General features: G+C 42.6%; 1 protein-coding gene across 2 annotated transcripts in view; it reads left to right on the top strand.

Annotated features, from left to right (window-relative positions):
• The window catches only part of GAB2 (GRB2 associated binding protein 2), a 189,388-nt gene that overhangs the window by 137,507 nt on the left and 31,362 nt on the right, over positions 1-20,519 (top strand). The window lies entirely within an intron of this gene.

Below are 20,519 nucleotides of genomic sequence, written 5' to 3' on the forward strand. Positions count from 1 at the left end.
TTTGATTTGCATTTTCCTGATGATGTGTGATGTTGAGCATCTTTTTATGTGTCTGTCGCCATCTGGATTTCTTTGGAGAAATATCTGTTCATGTCTTCTGCCCATTTTTTAAAAAGTATTTATTTATTTTGAGAAAAGAGTACATGCATGTAAGCTGGGGAAGGGCTGAGAGAATCCCTGCGTTGTTAGAGCAGAGCCTAACACAGGACTTGATCTCATGAACTGTGAGATCATGACCTGAACTGAAATCAAGAGTCAGATGCTTAGCAAACTGAAGCACCCAGGCGCCCCTCTTCTGCCCATTTTTTAATTGGATTATTTGTTTTTTGGGTGTTGAGTTGTATCAGCTCTTTATTTATTTTGGGTACTAACCCTTTATCAGATATGTTATTTGCAAATGTCTTCTCCCATTCCATAGGTTGCCTTTTAGTTTTGTTGATCGTTTCCTTCACAACAATCAATTTTTATTTTGATGAAGTCCTAATAGTTTATTTTTGCTTTTGTTTCCCTTGCCTCAGGACACCCATCTAGGAAAAAAAGCTGCTACAACCAGTGTCAGAGAAATTACTGCCTCTGCTCTCTTCAGGGATTTTTTATGGTTTCAAGTGTCACATTTAGGTCTTAATCCATTTTGAGTTTATTTATGTGTATGGTGTAAGAAAGTGTCCAGTTTCACTCTTTGGCATGTGGCTGTCCAGTTTCCCTACACCATTTGTTGAAGAGACTGTATTTTTCCCACTGCATAATCTTTCCCCCTTTGTCGAAGATTAATTGACCATGTAATTGTGGGTTTATTTCCTGGGTTTTCTCTTCTGTTCCATTAATCTATGTGAGCAAATTCCTTTTAATTGAATTATTTCCTTGTGGGATTAGAGGTGTTCCTACCAAGACAAACATATCCTTGAGATATAACAAAAATTACTCTTGGTGCAAATATATTTTTTTTTAATCACAAATTTAAAAAGGAATTATTATCTGGATCCTTTTATTGTATAGGATTTAAGTACAGTTCAAATGCAAATATGTAGAACCACATATTTATCTAGGCTTGTTTTCTTTGGTAGGAAAATTCATCCATTCATGCACTTATTTTGTTATGGTCCTTGTCACAACCACTGAGGTTACAAAGATGACCAGTAGAGTTCCAGTGCTCAGATACCTTAGTCTAGTGAAGGGGGCAGACCTCTAACCAGGCAGTCACGGGGGAGTACTGTAATAGAGGCATCACCAAGCATGGAGACACCAGCCTGTACCACCAGCTCAATGAGGGAAGGGAGGAGGGAAAAGTAACAAATAATCAAGTCAGTATTTTTCCACTAACCTTGTCTTTTAAAAGATATATTCCCTTAAACCTTCAACTTTTTTTCTTAAGGGGGTTATTTTATTAGATGCCAGGTAGTTTCATTACCAGAGCAAGGATAGTGTCTGTGACAGAAGTTTTGGATTCTTTGTGAGATCTTTCTGTGGGAGACAACAGGCTTTTCTTCCATCATAGGAGAATTTACTGTGTTAAAAGATCCGGCCACATAATGGCTTACGTTTTAATTTAGAGACTTTCTTAAAAATGGATTATGTCTATAAAACCCTCAGATAAGGAATTAAAGCCTAATCACCCAAATAAGTGGGGTTTTTTAACTGAGAGTCAGGAATAGAGGAGAAACAGGAAGGAAATTAACATTTGATTACCTACTTTTATTTATTTCATTTAATCACTTTTATCAACTGTGTTTCCATTCTTTTCTTTTTTTAATTTTTAATGTTTTCATTTTTAAATATAATTTATTGTCAAATTGGCTTACATACGACACCCAGTGCTCATCCCAACAAGTGTCCTCCTCCCTGCCCATCCCCCACTTTCCCCTCTCCCCCGTCCACCATCTACCCTTAGTTTGTTCTCAGTCCTTAAGAGTCTCTTATGGTTTGCCTCCCTCCCTCTGTAACTTTCCCCCCCTCCCCCATGGTCTTCTGTTAAGTTTCTCAAGATCCACGTATGAGTGAAAACATATGATATTGTCCTTCTCTGACTGACTTATTTCCATTCTTTTCAAATAAGGAGAATGAGTGCTTCTTCTTCCCTGCCTAGCACTCCAGGACCCCAGCTCTCCTCTGTCCTCCTACCTGCCTCGGCTGGGTTCACATGGGCTCTCTGTCATCTGTCCCCGAGGCTTCCTTAATACAACACTGCTCTCGTTTTGCTGGGGCTTACTGAGAATAATCCAGTCTCTTAGGTGTCAGTGTCAGCAGCCTTCTTATATGGAAAACACCCGGTACTGACGCCTAACCCTCAGTGGCCACAAAAGAAAATAATTGGAGCTATATATTGAGCATGTACTCTATGTGAAGTAGGAGCTCTGCATAAAGTTTCACTAAAAATCCACATGAGTCCTTTGAGGGAGGAACAGTTTTGACCCAAAATCACACAGCTAGAAAATGACAGCCAAGATTCTAGTCTAACCCAGGTATGACTTTGCATTATAATATGCTGCCTCTTGGGGTGCCTGGTGGCTCAGTCGGTTGAACCCCTGACTCTGGCCCAGGCCATGATTTCATGGTCCGTGAGCTTGAGCCCTGCATCAGGCTCTGTGCTGACAGCTCAGAACTCAGAGCCTGCTTCTCATTCTGTGTCTCCCTCTCTTTTTCTGCCCCTCTGCCACTCATGCTCTGTCTCTCTCTCTCTCTCTCAAAAACTAAATAAACATAAAAAAATTTTTTTAAGTAATATGCTCTTTGTCTCTTACCTCCTGGAATATAAACATCTGCCAGAACCAAGCCCAGATATTGTTGCCTCTTTGGACCTTATGCGTTGGGCTGGAAGCACTCTCTGACCCCTTCCACAAGGGGTCCTACAGCTGGCTCAGGTTTCCCTCCTCACCAATCCATATTGCTCAAATCCTTCCACTGGACTGTCCCAAGAATTTAGTAAACTCTAGGGTTTTAATCCAGTCATCACACACTATTGCTGAATCTGTAGGCTGGGGGTAAGGATACCTGAGTTTGAATCACAACTCTGGGGTTATATGAACAGGTCATGTGATTGGAATCCCAGTGTCTTTTTGTTGAATAGAGATAAAATTATCTTCTCCCCCAGTGACTCTGCTTCTCTCTGGATTCACCAAGACAGACCTCAGACCTCTGACAGCCACTTCGGTTTCATAGTCCCCAGAGGAGTATTGGCCTTGTGTTCTGTGCAGAGCTATCCCCTGGGGCTGTGCAAGGCTGTATCCCTGCTCACTGCTTGATCCTGGAAACATTCCATTCCATGGGAAGCCTCCTTCAAGCAGATATACCCTTTTTCCTTCTTTATGTAAGAGTTGTGATGGGACCCATTTAAAAAAAAAAAAAACACTTCTGTTTTTCACTTTCGTCTGGAAGAGGTTCTATGGCAGATGGAGTCTTAAAAAAAAAAAAAAGCCTTCTTGCCACCCCCAGCTTCTTCTTTCTACTGCCACCCTCCAACTCCTCACATACCCTAGCCAAAAATGCCTAGGATAAAAGCTGTCTAGGATCAAGAACAGACCAGGAGTGAAACTGAGTCTAAATATGGACATAAGGATGGAGGAAACTCTGTCCAAAAGGAAACCAGGGATGATGCTCCAGAAGGAAAAGCAATTCCAAGAATATCAAGAAGGTTTCATATCACATGTGTAGAGTCTGGGGGGGCGGCGGGGGGTGTGCGCGCACAGATGTACGCACAAGCACAAAAATAAGAACCCCATCTTCCTCTGGGAATCAAAATAGCCTTCAGTCCCCAGAGTAAGGGAGCAGGAAGCTTCTGTGAGCTCTGTTTATGAGCAGGCGAGTCTGAGTCCTCACATTTGTGGCCCAGTTGTGGGCAGCTGTCCCTGACCAGATGCACCACACACAAAAAGAACCAGCCATCAGCACAGAGCTTTGATGAATTATTCATGGGCTCAGGAGGCATCCACTGTTAGGAAGCCCTCACCCCTATCCTTTGAATCCTCCAAGGCGAGGACTCCTTCCCTTTGTCCCCTCCCTTCTTTATGTATTCAGTAACTATTCTGAGGCCTGCACAGCCATTTTTACATGGACTCTGAAAGGCACGCTAGCTGTACTTGAGTCCTAGCTCTGTGATTTATTTGCTCTATGATACTGAATAAGTAACTTTATCTCTTTGGGGTTTCATCATCTATAAAGTGGAAGTGATGCTCCCTCTCAGTTGTTGGGAGGAAGGTAGGACAATAGTTGCACAGTGAGAACAATACCTGCTTGGTTCACTGTTTTCCCTGTAGTGGTTGTGGTGATGATGATTTTTATATGTTTAGGTCAAGATGAACAGGATTTAAGTATCTGGTGTCCTTAGAGAACTTGACAGACTACAAAACACTTATACAGTCTCCTTTCAGTGTAAAGAAACAAACAAAATAAGATAGGGCTGCTAGCATTCTTCCTCTTGCACGGGTAAGGATGCTAAGGTTTAAATGGTGCAGAAAGCAGTGTTGCTGAGGCTAGAATCCAAGGCTTTTAACTCCGTCCAAGGACTGTGGGCTCTAACTCCTCATTAGTCCTAGCTGTGCTTCGCAGACCTGTTTGCTACAGCTTCTTGTTAAGTCACAAAATAGCCAGCAGGGAGTAAAAGCAGGAAGTTTCTACGTCACTGAGAACTGACCATTTAGAAAGTAAAGTGCTGTCTATACATTAATATTAAACTTTGAGGGCTAAATTAGCAAGGTAGCATAATCTATCTTATTTGTTTAATTTTATTTTAATTCAGGTATAGATAACATACAGTATTATATTAGTTTCAGGTATATAATATAGTGATTCAACACTTCCATAGAACACCCAGCGCTAATCACAAGTGCACTCCTTTATCCCCATCACCTATTTCACCCATCCCCTCCATCTACCTCTCCTCTGGTAACCATCAGTTCTCTATAGTTAAGAGTCAGCTTCTCGGTTTATTTCTTTCTTTTCCTTTGTTCATTTTTTGTGTTTTTTTTTTTAAATTCCACATAGGCATGGAATCATACAGTATTTGTCTTTCTCTGACTTTTTCTGCTTAACATAATACATTGTAGCTCCATCCATGTTGTTGCAAATGGCAATATTTCATTCTTTTTTATGGCTGAGTAGTATTCCATTGTGTATATATACCACATCTTTATCCATCAGTTGATGGACACTTGGGCTGCTTCCATAATTTGGCTGTTGTAAATAATGCTGCAATAAACATAGGGGTGTATGTATCTTTTAAAATTAGCGTTTTTGTCGGGCGCCTGGGTAGCTCAGTTGGTTAACCCCAACTTCAGCTCAGGTCATGATTTCACGGCCTATGGGTTCAAGCCCCACATGGGGCTCTGTGCTGACAACTCAGAGCCTGGAGCCTGCTCCAGATTCTATCTCTGTCTCTCTCTCTCTCTCTGCACCCCCCTACTCACACTCTGTCTGTCTGTCTCTCTCTCAAAAAATAAACATTAAAAAAATTGTTTTATTTATTTTTTTAACATTTTTATTTATCTTTGAGAGACAGAGACAGAGTGCAAGCAGGGGAGGGGCAGAAAGAGGAGGAGACACATAATCGGAAGCAGGCTCCAGTCTCTGAGCTGTCAGCACAGAGGCCAATGTGAGGCTTGAACCCACCAACTGTGAGATCATGACCTGAGCCGAAGGTGGACGCTTAACCAACTGAGCCACCCAGGCGCCCCCCAAAATTTTTTAAATAAAATTAGTGTTTTTGTACTCTTTGGATAAATACCCAGTAGTGTGGTTACTGGATCATATGGTAGTTCTATTTTTAACTTTTGAGGAACCTCCATTTTGTTCTCCGCAGTGGCTGCATGGTTCGCATTCCCACCAACCATGCGTGAGAGTTCCTTTTTCTCTACACCCTCACCAGTACATGTTATTTAGCACAATCCATCTTAGACTAGCTAACAAACCACTAGAACTAGAACTCAGGGAGTGTCCTTAGTAATTCTTGAAGATTTTGAAATAAGGCCTGGGCCTCCTCCATATGCTGTGTATCATTTTAGCTCTTTCCCTTCTTCTGACCCCCCTCACAGGAGCTTCATGGCAGTCATATGCCCAGCTCTGTGGAATAAGGACTTCCCAGAGTTCCAACTAACTGTTCTTTATCTCTACCACAGCTTTGGGTTAGGCTGCCCCACCTTTAAGTATTTTGTAAATACTGAAACTTCTAGTGATCCATGAGTCTCCCTAGTAACTCGACAGCAGAATTGCTTTAAGTCCTGAGTCCCCACTGGATGCTTTTGGGAAATCTTCAACCTTCAGTGGGAGACTATTATCAAGGGCAGGAAGGGGGTATCTTCAAACAGCTCCTTCCTTTCTAGAAAGAAGGACTGGTGCCTTAAAGGTCAGGACCCCTTATTCCAGCTGGACATTGGACAGCAGGGAGGGCTGTGGTGGAGCCAGGCAGTCCACCCAGATGCCCTCTGGTGACCTTGGGCCTTTCCCCCAGATGCAGTGAGTGGGAGAGCCATGAGTGGAGGAGGGCAGGGAGGAAAGAGGCCTTTCTCAGAGACCTCACCCTTTCTCCTTATCCTTGGGAGGACCATCTCCTCCCTTGTTCCCTCTCCTACCTTTTGCTCTTGGTGGTTTTGGTTTTGTTTTGTTTTGTTTTGTTTTGTTTTGTTTTGTTTTGTTTTGTTTTTTGGCCGAGCTCAGATCCCCCAGCTCCTCTGGAGGATCCTTATTGGAAGCTTAGAGCAAATGTGGGAGGTAAAATGTAGCTTCTCCTGAGGCTGACAAGTTCCTTGAGGAGCAAAGAACAGAGTAGAGACTGACCCGGGCCCCAGCCCAGAGGCGGAGGCTGCTGTCTGAATCACCCACCCTTTTTTTCCACTGAGACAATGAGGAAAATAAACATCCAGACTAGTTTCCAGCCAGATCTGAAATCCTCATGCCTTTTTTTAAAAGAAAAATGTTATTCTAAATAACTCTGAAATATCAGGCCTTCATCCTCCATCTTTTTTTGTTTGTTTTCTTTTGTCTACAGCTGGGTCTGCTCACATTGAGAGTAGGTTTTGAGTTGGGACATGAACTCCATAAAATCCCCACAGGCACCCCTGTGCTCTTCTGGAGCAGGCTCTAGCCCAGGCCTACAGGGAGGCCCAGCCCCCCTGGAGGAGGAGAAGGCATCGGGGAGAAACCCAACCCTCTTCTTTTCATTCTGAGCCTGGATCCCTCTTCCTGCTTTCCCTTTCGTACCAGACATGCCCCCTCACCAGCCCCCAGGCAGCCAGCATGGATTAGGTCTAGTGTTTACCTGCCAGAACCCATAGACTGCTAGAGAGGAGAGCACCTCATCCCGACTCTTCAATCCCAGAAGCCTCTGACAGCTCTCAGACATCTCTTGAGACGTCCCCCCATTTTTGTTCTTTGAGCTGCTTCTGATTATCTTTAGAGAAGGAGGGTAATTAAGTATTGTTGAATTGGTCCCAGACCAGATTCCAAAGCCCAATCTGAGTCTATTTTTCTTCTAGAGATAGAATTATGACTTTGATTTTAGGGGTAAGTCACCTTGGGCCTCAGAAGATCTTGATTATTTAAACATCCACTCACATACAGCTCTTTGTAGGATTCTGAGCTCAACAAAATCAGTAGGCATGGTCATCTGTCTCTAGGCTATGAATTGGGAGTCAAAGTCCTGGTTTTAAATTTCAGCTTTGTTACTGATTCAGTGTGTTGATCTTAGTTTCTTCAACTATAAACTAAAATTGGAGACCAAAATGGTAATTTTCAAGCTTTTTTCTTTGCATTGCTTGTTAACTGTATCTTGCATGGAACATAACATATAAAACAGGTGAAAGGAAGCCACCTTGAATATTGCAGGGGACAGAGAGTCAAGTGCTGCCAGCTGGAGGTGGACCCAGAAGGCCTGCCCTCTCTCACTCCCATGGTGACCCGGGAAGGCTGGGACACAGTGTAAAAATATTGGTCTGCCGCAAACATGCTATAAGGTACAACGATAAACAAAAATAAAGAATTTAAAAAAATAAAAACTCAAGATGGATGATGTACTAACTAGACTGAAGAGACAGGGTGTGCCACTGACCTAAATTTCATTTTACATAGCTATCATTTGTTTATTGTTTGCTTTTATTCACCATCTCCTCGCCCCTTTTGTGGATGAAGTCAGTGAACAAAATTCTTCATGGCTGGTGAATCATATTAGCCAAAACACTCAGCCAAGACAGAGAAGGGAATAGATTTCATAGAATGAGAAAATTCTAGAATATGAGGTCTTGAAAATGCCCTTAGAGAGGGTTTAGTTCCAAACTCCTCAAATAACACAGTATCCAAAGGTCAAAGGAGGGGAGCTAATTTGCTCAAAATCCTACAGCTAACTGGCAAGGCTAGAATTGGCACCTGGGTTTCTTGGCTTCCAGCTAGTGTTCCAGACTATGGTGATGGTGATAGCATCTAACATTTACATAAGGCTATATAATTTATAAAGTGTACCTACCTACACTTTATACACATGTGTACATATATATATATATATATACACACACACACATACACACTGATCTAGAAGGCCACTTTAATACAAAGAGCATAGATCTTGGCATCATATAAATACATGAACCCACAACATTGATGACGTCAGTCTTAACACAGGTAAGTTAATTTGCTTTTCTGAGCCTCAATTTCTGTATCACTAAAATAGAAACAAGACATTCTTCACAAGATCATTATGAAGATTAGATAAGAGCCCACTTAAATTACACAGCACAGGGTTTGGTACACGATAAGTGCACACCGAATATCTCTTAAATGTGTGGCCCGTAAATCGTCGTTGCCTTCCCAGTGATCTTCACAGTGGTCCTTTGAGTATATGCACCATGCTCCTCTTCTGTCCCCCATACTGAAACATCTTAAGTAACACTGTCTCTATTTTACCCAAACTCCAGAACATTTTTACTGAGCGTGATTAGTATGTTTATCAGATAAACCTTGCTGACTTCCTTAATTTGAGATACATTACACTTAATTTATTGAGGTGCTCAAAAACAAAGGTGTCTCTTTAAATGTACTAATACTACTACTAATAAAAGCTAATATTTATATAGAGCTTACTATGTGCAAGGGACCATTCTGAGCATTTCACAGATCTTAACTCATAATCTTATGAGATAGATACCTATTATTATTCCCATTTTACAGATGAGGAAACTGGGGCACACAGAGGTTCAGTAACTTTCCCTAATTCACACAACTAGTAAGCAAAGGAGCTGGGATTCAGACCCAGACAGTCTGGTTCCAGCGTCCATGCTCTTAACTATTAAGCCCATATCCTGAAATTCCAGATGCAGTCCTTGCCTCAAGTCATCAAAGTCCCCGTACAGAGTCTTCAGCACATGCACAAAGTCCTGGGAAAGACTTCCCACTGCCTTTGCACTCTCTTGACTTTCTGTGGCTTTGCCAAGGTAGGCGCTCTCCTTATATTCCTTTAAGAGGACATCACACAGAGTTTTTGCTGCTTTTAATTTAAACCTAAGCCAGATTTTCCTCACTGACCTAAACCATAGCTTCCATTCCCTCTGAATCTGGGACAAATGTTCTTACACCCACTAGAGTCCCCATAATTACAATCATGGCTGAGAGGCCAGCTGTGGGACTTGACCATTAGTGAATACATTTTCCCTTCAAAAAATCCATCAGAGCAATGGCCCCCTGGACAGAGGCACCAAGGACATATTTCTCAGATGATTGGTGATCTGAGTGTAAAAGGCTTTGGACTGAAGGACCAGAGGACTGGGTTCTAATTCTGGGTTTGTGGTTTATCTGCAGTATGAACCCGGCCCAACCACTTGTTCATCAAGCACTGTTTTAGACTCTGAGGCTAGGAGTTCAGGTTCTCTGAGAAGCAGATGCAAGATGAGTTAAGACCTGCAAGAGATTTATTGGGTGAGACACCTGTGAGGGATAATGGGAAGGAGTGGGAGAAGGGAGCAAAGCCTTTCAGTGGGGTACAGGACTGACACCTGTGACAGAAGGCAAGGAGAAGGATTAGACTGCAGTACAGTTCTAGGACAGTTTCCTCTGGATCAGTGAACGTTCTCAAGAGAAGGTCTCTGATTAAAGGAGTCTCGTGTCTCACAGGAACAGGCCTGTAGCAATACTCCCGCCATTTCCTTGGACACTGGATGAGAATGGCTATGGGGAGTTGAGGGATGCAGAAGGCCAGCAGCTGGGGCCATCAGTAAGTTCTGCCCACATCAGGAGACAGAGAGGCAGAATTTTATGGCCAGCCCACTGAAGCATCAATGGTGAATAGAACATGTGAGGTTCAGACTCTTAAGGGAGCTCACAGTCAAGTGGGAAGAGACAGATGAAAAACAAAATGTTTAAGTGGTAGCAAGCAATAAGTGCTTTGATGAGGAGAAGACAGAGTAACGTGATTAGGAGTAGCTTGAGGTCAGATGATCAGGAAAGGCCTTTCTGAGCCTTGGTTTCTTTATTGGTCCTGTTAAAATAAGTGTTTTTTTGCCCATTCCAGTGGATATTTGTGTAGCACTTATAATTTATAAGTATATGCTCCTCATCTACCCTCACATATTGCTGGATAATAGAATGATCCTTCAGCTTGGTGTGTAAAAGACTTGGGCTTGAGTCCTGGTTTGGGCATTTCCTGAGAGCTCTAGATCACTGAGTAAGTCATTTTATTCCTCTGAGTCGTAGTCTCATCTTATGTTAAATGAATCTGGAAAGATCACTGCCCTGCCAACTTTGTAGGGCTGTTATAAATGTCAAAGTTGTCGAGAGCAACCTACAATTGGAAAATAAAATTATAATAAAAATTTCTTTTACAACAGCTTCAAAAACTAAAGCACTTAATTTAACAAAAATCATATAAGATCTCTGTACAGAAAATGACAAAACATTGCCAGGAGAAATGAAGAAGACCCAGTAAAGGGAGAGAGAAACCATGTTGTAAAGTAGAACATTCACTAATGTTACTATGTTGTTTCTCCCTGGATTGATCTATAGATTGAGCCCAATCTCTGTCATAATCCCAGCATGCTTTTTTTGTATTAATTATACCAAAGCAAATGAGAAGGTACTGCATACACATAGGAAAGTATTACTGTTTTATCAAAGAGTATGTCAATAATAATTCTGACCCTTTCCAGTCATAATATGGTCCTTTTTTTGAGAACTTCAGGGAACCATGTTAGATTATTAGGTGGAAGCTCTTTTCACTGTCCTCAGAAGTAGAAAAGTCTACTCAAACTTAGAACGTTTATTGTTCTTCTAATGAGATGTATTACTAGAAAAAAACACTAAACCTGAAAAATAAGGGACTTACATTCTTTCTCAGGACTACCAATCAGTCACTGGTGAGAAAATACTTGGTCTCTCTGGACCTTAGATTTCTTATCAGTAAAATAAAAAATTAAACTAAGTGATCTGTTGGTCAGTTCCAGACCTGTGCATCTGTGATATGGAAGAAGAATAAACCATTATGGATCAGAAAGAACAATCTGGTGACTTCTCTCCAAGCCTGGTTCAATATAAGTTTATCATGTTACTTTTGTGAACCCTTTAATTCCATATGCTAACCAGTGACTAGCATGTTGTTTGTGCCCAAGATGTACTAAAATGAAAAGGAACAGGATTTCTTATAATTATACTAATGCACTTTCCAAACTGGCTTTTCGTGTGATTCCTCCTTTTGATTTTTTTCAAAGCATAAGTTTGGGATTCATTGGTCTTGGTTTCAGCCTCTGTCTCCTTAATGATGAACTTAAATTAGATGCTAATATTTTGAAAGAGGACATGGTTACACAAACCAGAATGACAGTTTCTAGTCCAGAGGTTGCCAAACTTCCTCTGTAAAAGGTCAGATTGTAAATATTGTATTTACCATTATGTTCTCTCACAAGTACTCAACTTCACTGTTGTAGCACATAAGCAGCCATAAACAGTATGTAAATGAATAGCTGTGTTCCAATAAAACTTTACTTATAAAAACAGCTGGTAGGCCCAGTTTGACTTATGGTCCATAGTTTGCCACCTCCTATTCTCATGTAATAACATACCTTGACAGGCCTACCAAGACACATTTACATATGGTCTTAGGTGTTGGCCTTTCTAACAGTGTTAAAAAGATAGCAAGCACTTCTGGGATGCCTCGGTAGATTAGTCAGTTAAGTGTCCGACTTGATTTTGGCTCAGGTCATGAACTTCGGGGTTCTTGAGATTGAATCCCACATCAGGCTGTGTACTGATAGTGCAGATTCTCTCTCTCACTCTCTATTTACCCCTCCCCCATGCATACTCTCTCTCAAAATAAATAAATAAACTTAAAAAAAAAAAAAAACGCTTCCTTTTGGATCCAGCAGAAAAAACTAGAGTTGTTGAGGCGTCAAGATACAAGACTGGAAGATGAGTAGGAAAGCTACATATATGAAGCCAGGAGACTGTTGTGACACCAGGACTGGAGGCAGCAACTAAGAAAAGCTGCCGGTTAGAAGTTGGGTCCTTCCAGGCTCTTTGCCTCTGGGGTCCTCTACGTACCCCACAAAGGCCAGTTGAGTTCATTTGTACTTCCCGGCACCAGTCCTGGCTCTGATCAAACCCTGAAGGTCTGCGAACACCAAGCTTAAGCTCTTCTCCCATGTCAGGCCACCTTCCACGATGGAGTGCTGAGGAAGGACCTCCCTCTGTGATGTACTGATGTGCAGGGACCGTGGCATCTCTTTACTCCCTGGGACAACCCTATAGGTTGCTATTTTACAAACTGTACAAACTAGGACTCTTAAGTTTTTTTTTTAATCTTTATTTATCTTTGAGAGAGAGCAAGTGAGTGAGCATGGAAGGGGCAGAGAGAGAGAAGGGAGACACAGAATCCGAAGCAGGCTCCAGGCTCTGAACTGTCAGCACAGAGCCCAATGCAGGGCTCGAACTCACAGACTGTGAGATCATAACCTGAGCCAAAGTCGGATACTTAACCGACGAACCCACCCAGGTGCCCCCAAACTAGGATTCTTAGATTCACACGCCATCCTTAGGTCCCAGAGCTAGTAAGCTAAGATTCAGATTTCAAAATCCATGTTCATTTTCCATACCACACTGCCTCTCCCAAATCCACAGTTGTACTTCAGGTAATGCTCGGTCTCCTGAGTCCCTCAGCCTCCCCACCCAGAGCAGAGCAGTGTAGGGTATTGTTCTGGTGATTTTTGCCACTGCTGATGATTCTTGATAAGCACCTTCCATTTTAGGATCTGACACTTGTGTTTCACACCGGTTGCCAGTTGTCCCTTAAGTGAAAGTCAGTGTAAAAGAAGGCAGGGGAAGCTCACCTCTTAGGAAGTTGGTCAGCTTAACTTGCAATGATATTTTTGTGGGAAGGTCACAAGGGTCAAATGCATCATTGACATGTGAGCTTGTGGTGCCCACTAGATAGACTGATTCCTATGGGAATACCATTAGGTTCCCGAAGTTCCTTGGGGGAGGGCAGAAGTGCTGCCTTGAAGAGAAATAGGGTCTTTCTAAATGCAGTATAAACCCGTAGAGCAGGGACAAGATCCGTTCTTTCTGATGGGCCTGCAGCTCCTGCTGTAGTACCCACAGTCAGTGCTCATGACCCTAAGTAAATGGCAGGAGTGCTTCATTCCCAGTATGAATTAACTCTCCGAGCGGGATGCCCAGTCAACCCAGCCCCACTCCAAGGAGAAGGAGTAAGGTCTGTCACAAATGAGGTCCGGCATACGTAGGTGCATACATAGGTGTGGCAGGTTAGGGGAAAACAAAACTTGTAACCTGATCTCCTCTAAAATGCACAGGCCAGTGCATGGCTAAATATAGATTGGCTGCCCTAAAACAGATATACACACAAGCCAGAAAACCTCACAAAGTGATAATTCTTCCCACCCTACAAGAATAGTTTACATTGGGATCCTGGAGCTATTCATTCATTTTTTCTGACCCAAGGAAGAATAACCCACCACCGTGGTGTGTTTATTGAACACCTTGTTCTCAATCAGACATTTACTAGGCACAGAGCATTGTGCTAAACACTGTCAGAGAAACAGAGATGGGCCAGATCCCGGCTTCTACCAGCTCAGTACCGACTTTCGTGTGACAAACTTGTGAACTCCAACACAAGTAGAATAAGCAGCAGAATGAGGTACTATAAAAGGTTTAGAGGAACACATGATTAATTCTAACTGGAGACCTTAAGGAGAGCCTGGAATTTGCTCTGGCCTGTAGTTTCGCCTCTCTAAAGTGAGGATCCCAAGGGCAGAGATGGTTATGTAAGGATATGTGGCATGCCTCTCGGCTACAGTCACTCTCTTTCCCTCCCCTGCACCCTTCACAAAATCAATTTCTGCTAAAGCGTACTGAGAGATCCTATATGTCAAGGTCAGGATGTTCTGACTTGGCTCTCAGAGCCCTTTGGGGCAGGCGGAGGAGTGGGGGAAGTGTTCTTTCTCAGATCCTTCCCCAGAGAAGGGGACGCATCAGGCAGCCTAGTCCTACAGGGTAGTCTCACAGGGTCTTATGTTACTGCCTGTCTCTGCCTCCCCTTTTTTCTTTCTCTGTTTTGTAGTTTTTATAAACCACTACAAGATGTATTTTTGAGCTTGGGGAATTATTTATACTAGTCTTTAGTAGTTTGGTCCAGCGAATGTTTACTTACCATGCAAATGTGAGTAACATAATAAACTCATGACAAAATAACAGTCCTGCCAGTCAGTGTCCTGGTGATGAGATCCCCTGACTTGATTGCCTCTCCCCTCCCCTGCACGTTATGGGGAGTACATCTTCATTCACACTGATACATCGTTCTTTCCGTGTGGTAGAAGGACCCCTGAAGGAGGAGATCTGAATTCTTATTCCAGGATTCAGGTCTGCCTTACCATGTGGCTTTGGACAAGGAGCCTCACCTTTCTGGGCCACAGTTTCTCCAATCGGAAATGAGAGATGTGGGTGAGTGGGAAGGACAGTGGTGATAAATGAGCAGTTAGACTCCAGGGCCCTTTCTAGTTGCCATATTATGTGAGTTATCGTATAGAGTGAAGCTATTTTGTGTTTGGCCTTAAATTTATGAATAATTCCTCTAATTATGATGTGTGCCGGATGATTCTCAGGATTATTCACCTTAAATAATTTCTTGTGATTGCGAGTTAAAATGAACTGTTGATCCAGTCTTGCCCTCAGCACCTGTCAGCATGCTTTTGCTTTTAGAATTCTCCACCCTCTGGTCCCTGTTCTTTGGTTAGCTTTCTGCAGGGGGCCACTCACCCTGTAGAATCCTATACTATTCTCTTTTCAAAATGTGTTCATTGACTGCCTTCTCTTTGGCATTTGACAACATGAAAAATGAGGTGCAGAGAGATTAAAAGTTTTGCTTAGGTCCCTGTGGTAAAATGGTTTCTGACCCATGTTTCTGAACCCACATCAGGGCCTTTTCTGTAACACATTGTTCCTTTTGGACCCTAGATAGATGATAGAAAAAGCCAGTGAGAACAAGGGTGGCTTCCAGTTTGTAATTTTGATGATGCAAAAAAAAAGATTTTTGGAAGAATTTGTGTTCTCATTTGGGTCTCTGAGTTTGCTTTGCCCCTGATTTTTCAGATGACCTTAATTCTTCTACCTGTGTCCTGGAATTAAGAACCAGAAATTATTGGGGTGCCTGGGTGTATCGTTCAGTTAAGCATCCAATTCTTGATTTGGGCTCAGGTCATGATCTCACAGTCATGGGATTGAGCCCCATGTTGGGCTTTGTGCTGACTATGTGGAGCCTGCTTGGGATTCTCTCTCCCTCTCTCTGCCCCTCCCTCCAATGCATGCTCTCTCTTTCTCTCAAAATAAATAAACAAACATTTAAAAAAACAAAAATAAATAAAATAAAAAGAACCAGAGATTATTAAAAGCGAAACCAGTTGATCTTATTCTATCTCTGTGTAAATATGTCTCATGAGGTCTTACATGGAACAGCTCTCTTACGTTTCCCAAAGATGGCTTTTATGTATATCCCTGACCTAATCCAAGTTCTTCCTTTTTTGAATAGAGAAAATGAGTCCCAGGAAGGTGAAATGGCATGCCCAAGATCACTCAGCCGGTTAGAGCAGAGCTTGGCCTAGGCTGTCATTCTGTTAGTTGACTCTGCCTTTCATAAAGCTAATACCGTTCCTCACTCAGGGATCTCGTGGGAGCTCTTTTCTCTACATGAATGAAAAGAATTGGCTTTGAAGAAAGTGAGATCTGTTTCAGATAGGCTCTGATGCTTTCTAGCTGTGTGACCCCAGAGCTCATTATTAACTTCTCTGAGCTTCAGTTTCTTCATCCAAAAAGAAGGGGAAAAAATGGAAATAATAATTTCTACCTCGCAGAGTAGACTAGACACACATAGTAGGTGCTTAGTAAATGGCAGCGGTGATTATTATAGTCAGTATTGTCCTTTTTGGTCTCCTTCCACATATAACATCCTACAAGTTATAGTTGGAACTAAAACAGACAACAGTTACCTTCCACGCGTTCTCTGTTGCTTGGAAAGCTCCTCCGTACCTCTCGGCCCATTTCAAGGTGGCAGCATTTCCACACATATTACGGAATCAGAGCAGGCACTTTGCTAAGTGCTTCATATGTATGATCTCAAACTACACGGCAGCCCTGGAAAACTATGTATTTTACCTGTTGAACAGGTGAGGAACAAAGAGGTTTGTGTAACTGTCCAAGGCCACAGAGCAAGGATTTAGCAGATCCAGGCTTTGAATCCAGCCTGGGTCCCAGCATGTGCTTTGGTCTACCACTTTATGGGTTCTGATACCCACTGAGGCTTGGGGCAGGGATTTGGGGAGAGAGAAGGATAAAGATAAAAAGGGCATTGAGATAAGGGAACCAGTCATTATTTGGCCAGTCATCTTTTCCAGAAACTCCCGCCAACTGCCCCTTTCCTGCTCCTGTTATCACTAGCCAGTTGATGGCTGGGCTGGGCTGGGCAGGGCTGGGTTGGGCTGGGCCCCTCTACTAAAATCCTTCAGAGCTTTCCTGTTCTAGAGTTTTGCAAGAAGGTGGGCGGAGTGTTTGTGCACTGGGCAGGCTTCCCAGGGGTGATTGTGGAAAGGAAGGGGAGTGATTTTTAGGGCCCTAAAAAGAAGCCAGGAAGAAGAGGAAAAAATAAAACCCTTTTTAAAAGAAAACAAATTGACTCAAGCATTTTCTGGCATTATCTTTAGTCTAGACATGGAGATAGAAGCCCAGGCCTGGAGTCTGAAAACGTCCATTTTCTTCTTGCTATATAACTGACCTTCCTAATGACCCAAAACACATAATTACACCAGCGTTATAGCCACATACCAAAAACAGCCCAGCCACACGCCTTTAGCATTCTTTTCTTCCCTTCAAGAGGTAGCCAGGCAATAAAAACAAATCCTATGCACGTTTTATGCAACTGCATGGATTTGTTTTCACACCTGTGGGTTTTTTTATTCACCTTTTACACATTTTAGTAAGGAGTGTTCAATATTCTCTTTAGAGAGGAAATAAGCTAAAGGTCAGATGTATTTAATTAGACCATTAATCTCTTGCACATAATTAACACTTCATACTTTGCAGTGTTTATACGTGTGTGTGTGTGTGTGTGTTTTTAAATGCACATACCATACATCACCCATTTAAAGTGTACAAGTCATTGTTTTTTTTAGCATGTTCACAGGGTTGTGCAACTGTCACCACCATCTAATTCTGGAACATTTTCATTACCCCAAAAAGAAACCCCATACTCATTAGCATTCACTCCCCCATCCCACCCCCACCCCTGGGAAACCACTAGTCTGCTTGCTATCTTTATGGATGTGCTGATTCTAGACATTTCACATAAATAAAGCCATATAATTTATAGTCTTTTACACTGGCTTCTTTCACTTCGCACAGTGTTTTGGAGATTCATCCTGTTGGGGCATGTATTAGTATTTCATATGGCTGAATAATATTCCATTGTATAGCTATATCCCATTTTGTTTATCCAGTCTCTACCTCTGTCATCACAATGGTGTTCTCCCTATGTGTCTTTGTCTGCTGTTCTTATAAGTACACCCATCACTATGACCTCATTTTAACTAATTAGATCTGCAAAGATGCTATTTTCAAACAAGGTCACATTCTGAGGTTCCATGTAAAAGTGAGTTTTGGGGGGGACACTATAGCAAGCAGAAATGAGATTTTGGCAAGGTTTAGTCCCAAAACAGCTTCAAAAGAGCTTTTCTGGAGTGGCAGATCATTATGGAGCTGACTGATTTTATAGACATGGCTTTATATTTGTAGAATGGAGTTCCAAGTGGGCCCAACTCATCATAACCCCTACTTCATCTTATTAGCAGATCTTGAAAGCCTCTCCTATTTTGACCACAAGAAACAAGCATATTTGGTTTTGTGCTAGTAAAAATTCTTTTATTCATTCAACAAGTATATATTCAGTACGCACTGTGAGCTGGAACTGCTTTAGGCAGCAGGAATACAGAAGTGACTAGAATACCTTTTGAGAATTTACAGCATGCAGAGTTGTCCCGACCCTTTGTGCAGTTCATTCTTACGACCATCTTATGTCTTGTTGCATTCTTACGACCATCTTATTGCAAACTGAGACTCAGGTGAAGTGGTTTCTCCAGCTCTACAGATTTCTCAGATTTGATCCACAGCCTGAGCAGAGGGCTCCAGCCACGAGGACAGGTCACTCCTCTTTTATGCAGATCCACAGTCCAAGCATGCAACGTAGGGGGCATGCGGGGTATATGGGTGCCAGGCAGGAGAAGTAGATTGTGACAGAATGGCCTTTCTTGTCAGACTTGGGAACCTGAACTTTATTCTGAAGGCAGTGAGGAATCAGTGAACGTTATTGAGGGAGTGTGGCCTGATGCTACATGCTTCGTTTGTCTAACCAACACATGTTTATGGACTTGTGTCACATACTGGGCTTGATGCAAGGGATAAAAGTGTTAGAAAAGAGACAGTGTCTCTGCCCTCACTGAGCTTACAGCCAGATATATGGAGTGATAGGACAGAAAAGTTACTAGTTTCCTAAAATTCTGTTTGAAACACAAGGAAGGATTGGTCAGAAATAAGGTTAAAGAAATAAACAGAAAAATGGTTTTAAAAAGAGAGAGCTTTGTATGTTGTCCTGAGGATAACAGGGATCCACTGAAGAATTTTAAGCAGGGAAGGGACATAGTGACATGGTGTGGTTGTTGACAAACAGAGAGGGGTTGTAGTAACACCTACATTTCCGGCTCAGCTGATTGGATGGTGATGTTGATGTACTTCACGGAGAAGCAGGACACAGGAGGAGGAGATCACTGAGCTTGACCTGCTTGTGGGACATCTGAATGGAGATGCCCAACAGGCATCTTAGATGAGAGCCCAGGAAAGAGAACAGAGTTAAAGATGGATTTTTTGAGAGTTGTCATCACCTGGCTGGAAGAGAACACCTCGGGAGAGTGTCCTGAGTCAGTGATGATAGAGGAGGCTCTGGGGTGAAACCCTGAAAAATGCATCCACTGAAAGTGTGGCAGAGGTAGAGGAGTCCAAAAAGACCACAGGGGAAGGTAGAAACGCACCAGAGGCTTCCTCTTGGCACCTTCCCTATGTCTTCTCAGGCCGTGGCTTTGCCCATCCCTGGCTCCATGGCTACTCCATCCCCTAGCATAAACCCTCTCCCCTCTGCCATTAGAGAGTTCATCTTGCAAATCTAATGGAGTAATGAAGCCATTGATTCTGTTAACAAACATCCAGTTCACTACAAGACCTGTAATGGGAATTCATTTTGGAGGTCAATACAGCTGTCGATGGAACAGTTTTTCCCCAGAGGCCCATGGCTTTTCTGTTGTACACAGGCAGAAGTTGTTCTGCCTCGCATCAGTAAAGACTGGGGACTAATTAATGCGATAGAGCACTAACAAGCTGGTGATCCTGCCTAGGGCCATGAGAAGTGTACTAAAATAGGTCAGATCATGGGGAGTAGAAACAGAAGTATGTCCCCTCTGAAAAGATTTGACTAGCCCTAGCAAGCCCCCATCACCACCCCTGAAATGTCATCCCCCACTAGCTATCACATCACCAGCAATTACATCTTTAAAACTTTATTTCTTTTGAACAAGAAGTTTCACCGTGGAATTATTGTGTGCTCCATGACCTTTTTTCTCCTTCCACAGACTAAGAAATGTCTATGCGCCTGGCCTTTATTAGGTGAATCCTGGGACTGTAGACATAACAGCATCAGGCACTGTTCATAGAAACAAGGCCAGGCAGGGAGGCAGAGTGACAGTGGACATAATGAAGCACAGGCCAAGTGCTATTGGCAGCCAGAAAAAGGACTGAGTCCAGGAAGGTTTCAGAGAGAATATGATATCCATGTAGGGTCTTCAAGTCTGCATATGAGTGCCAGTGGAGTAGAAGTGAAATCCAGGCGGAAGGAACAGCATAAGCCATGAGAAAGAGTTGTAAAAGAGGCTGGTGTGTCTGGGGACTGATGAAGCTTCCGAATGCCTCGGGTACAGGAGGAGAGAAGCAGGAAGTAGGTCAGACTGTGA

This window comes from Felis catus, chromosome D1 (genome assembly GCF_018350175.1).
Source record: "Felis catus isolate Fca126 chromosome D1, F.catus_Fca126_mat1.0, whole genome shotgun sequence".
NCBI lineage: Eukaryota > Metazoa > Chordata > Mammalia > Carnivora > Felidae > Felis > Felis catus.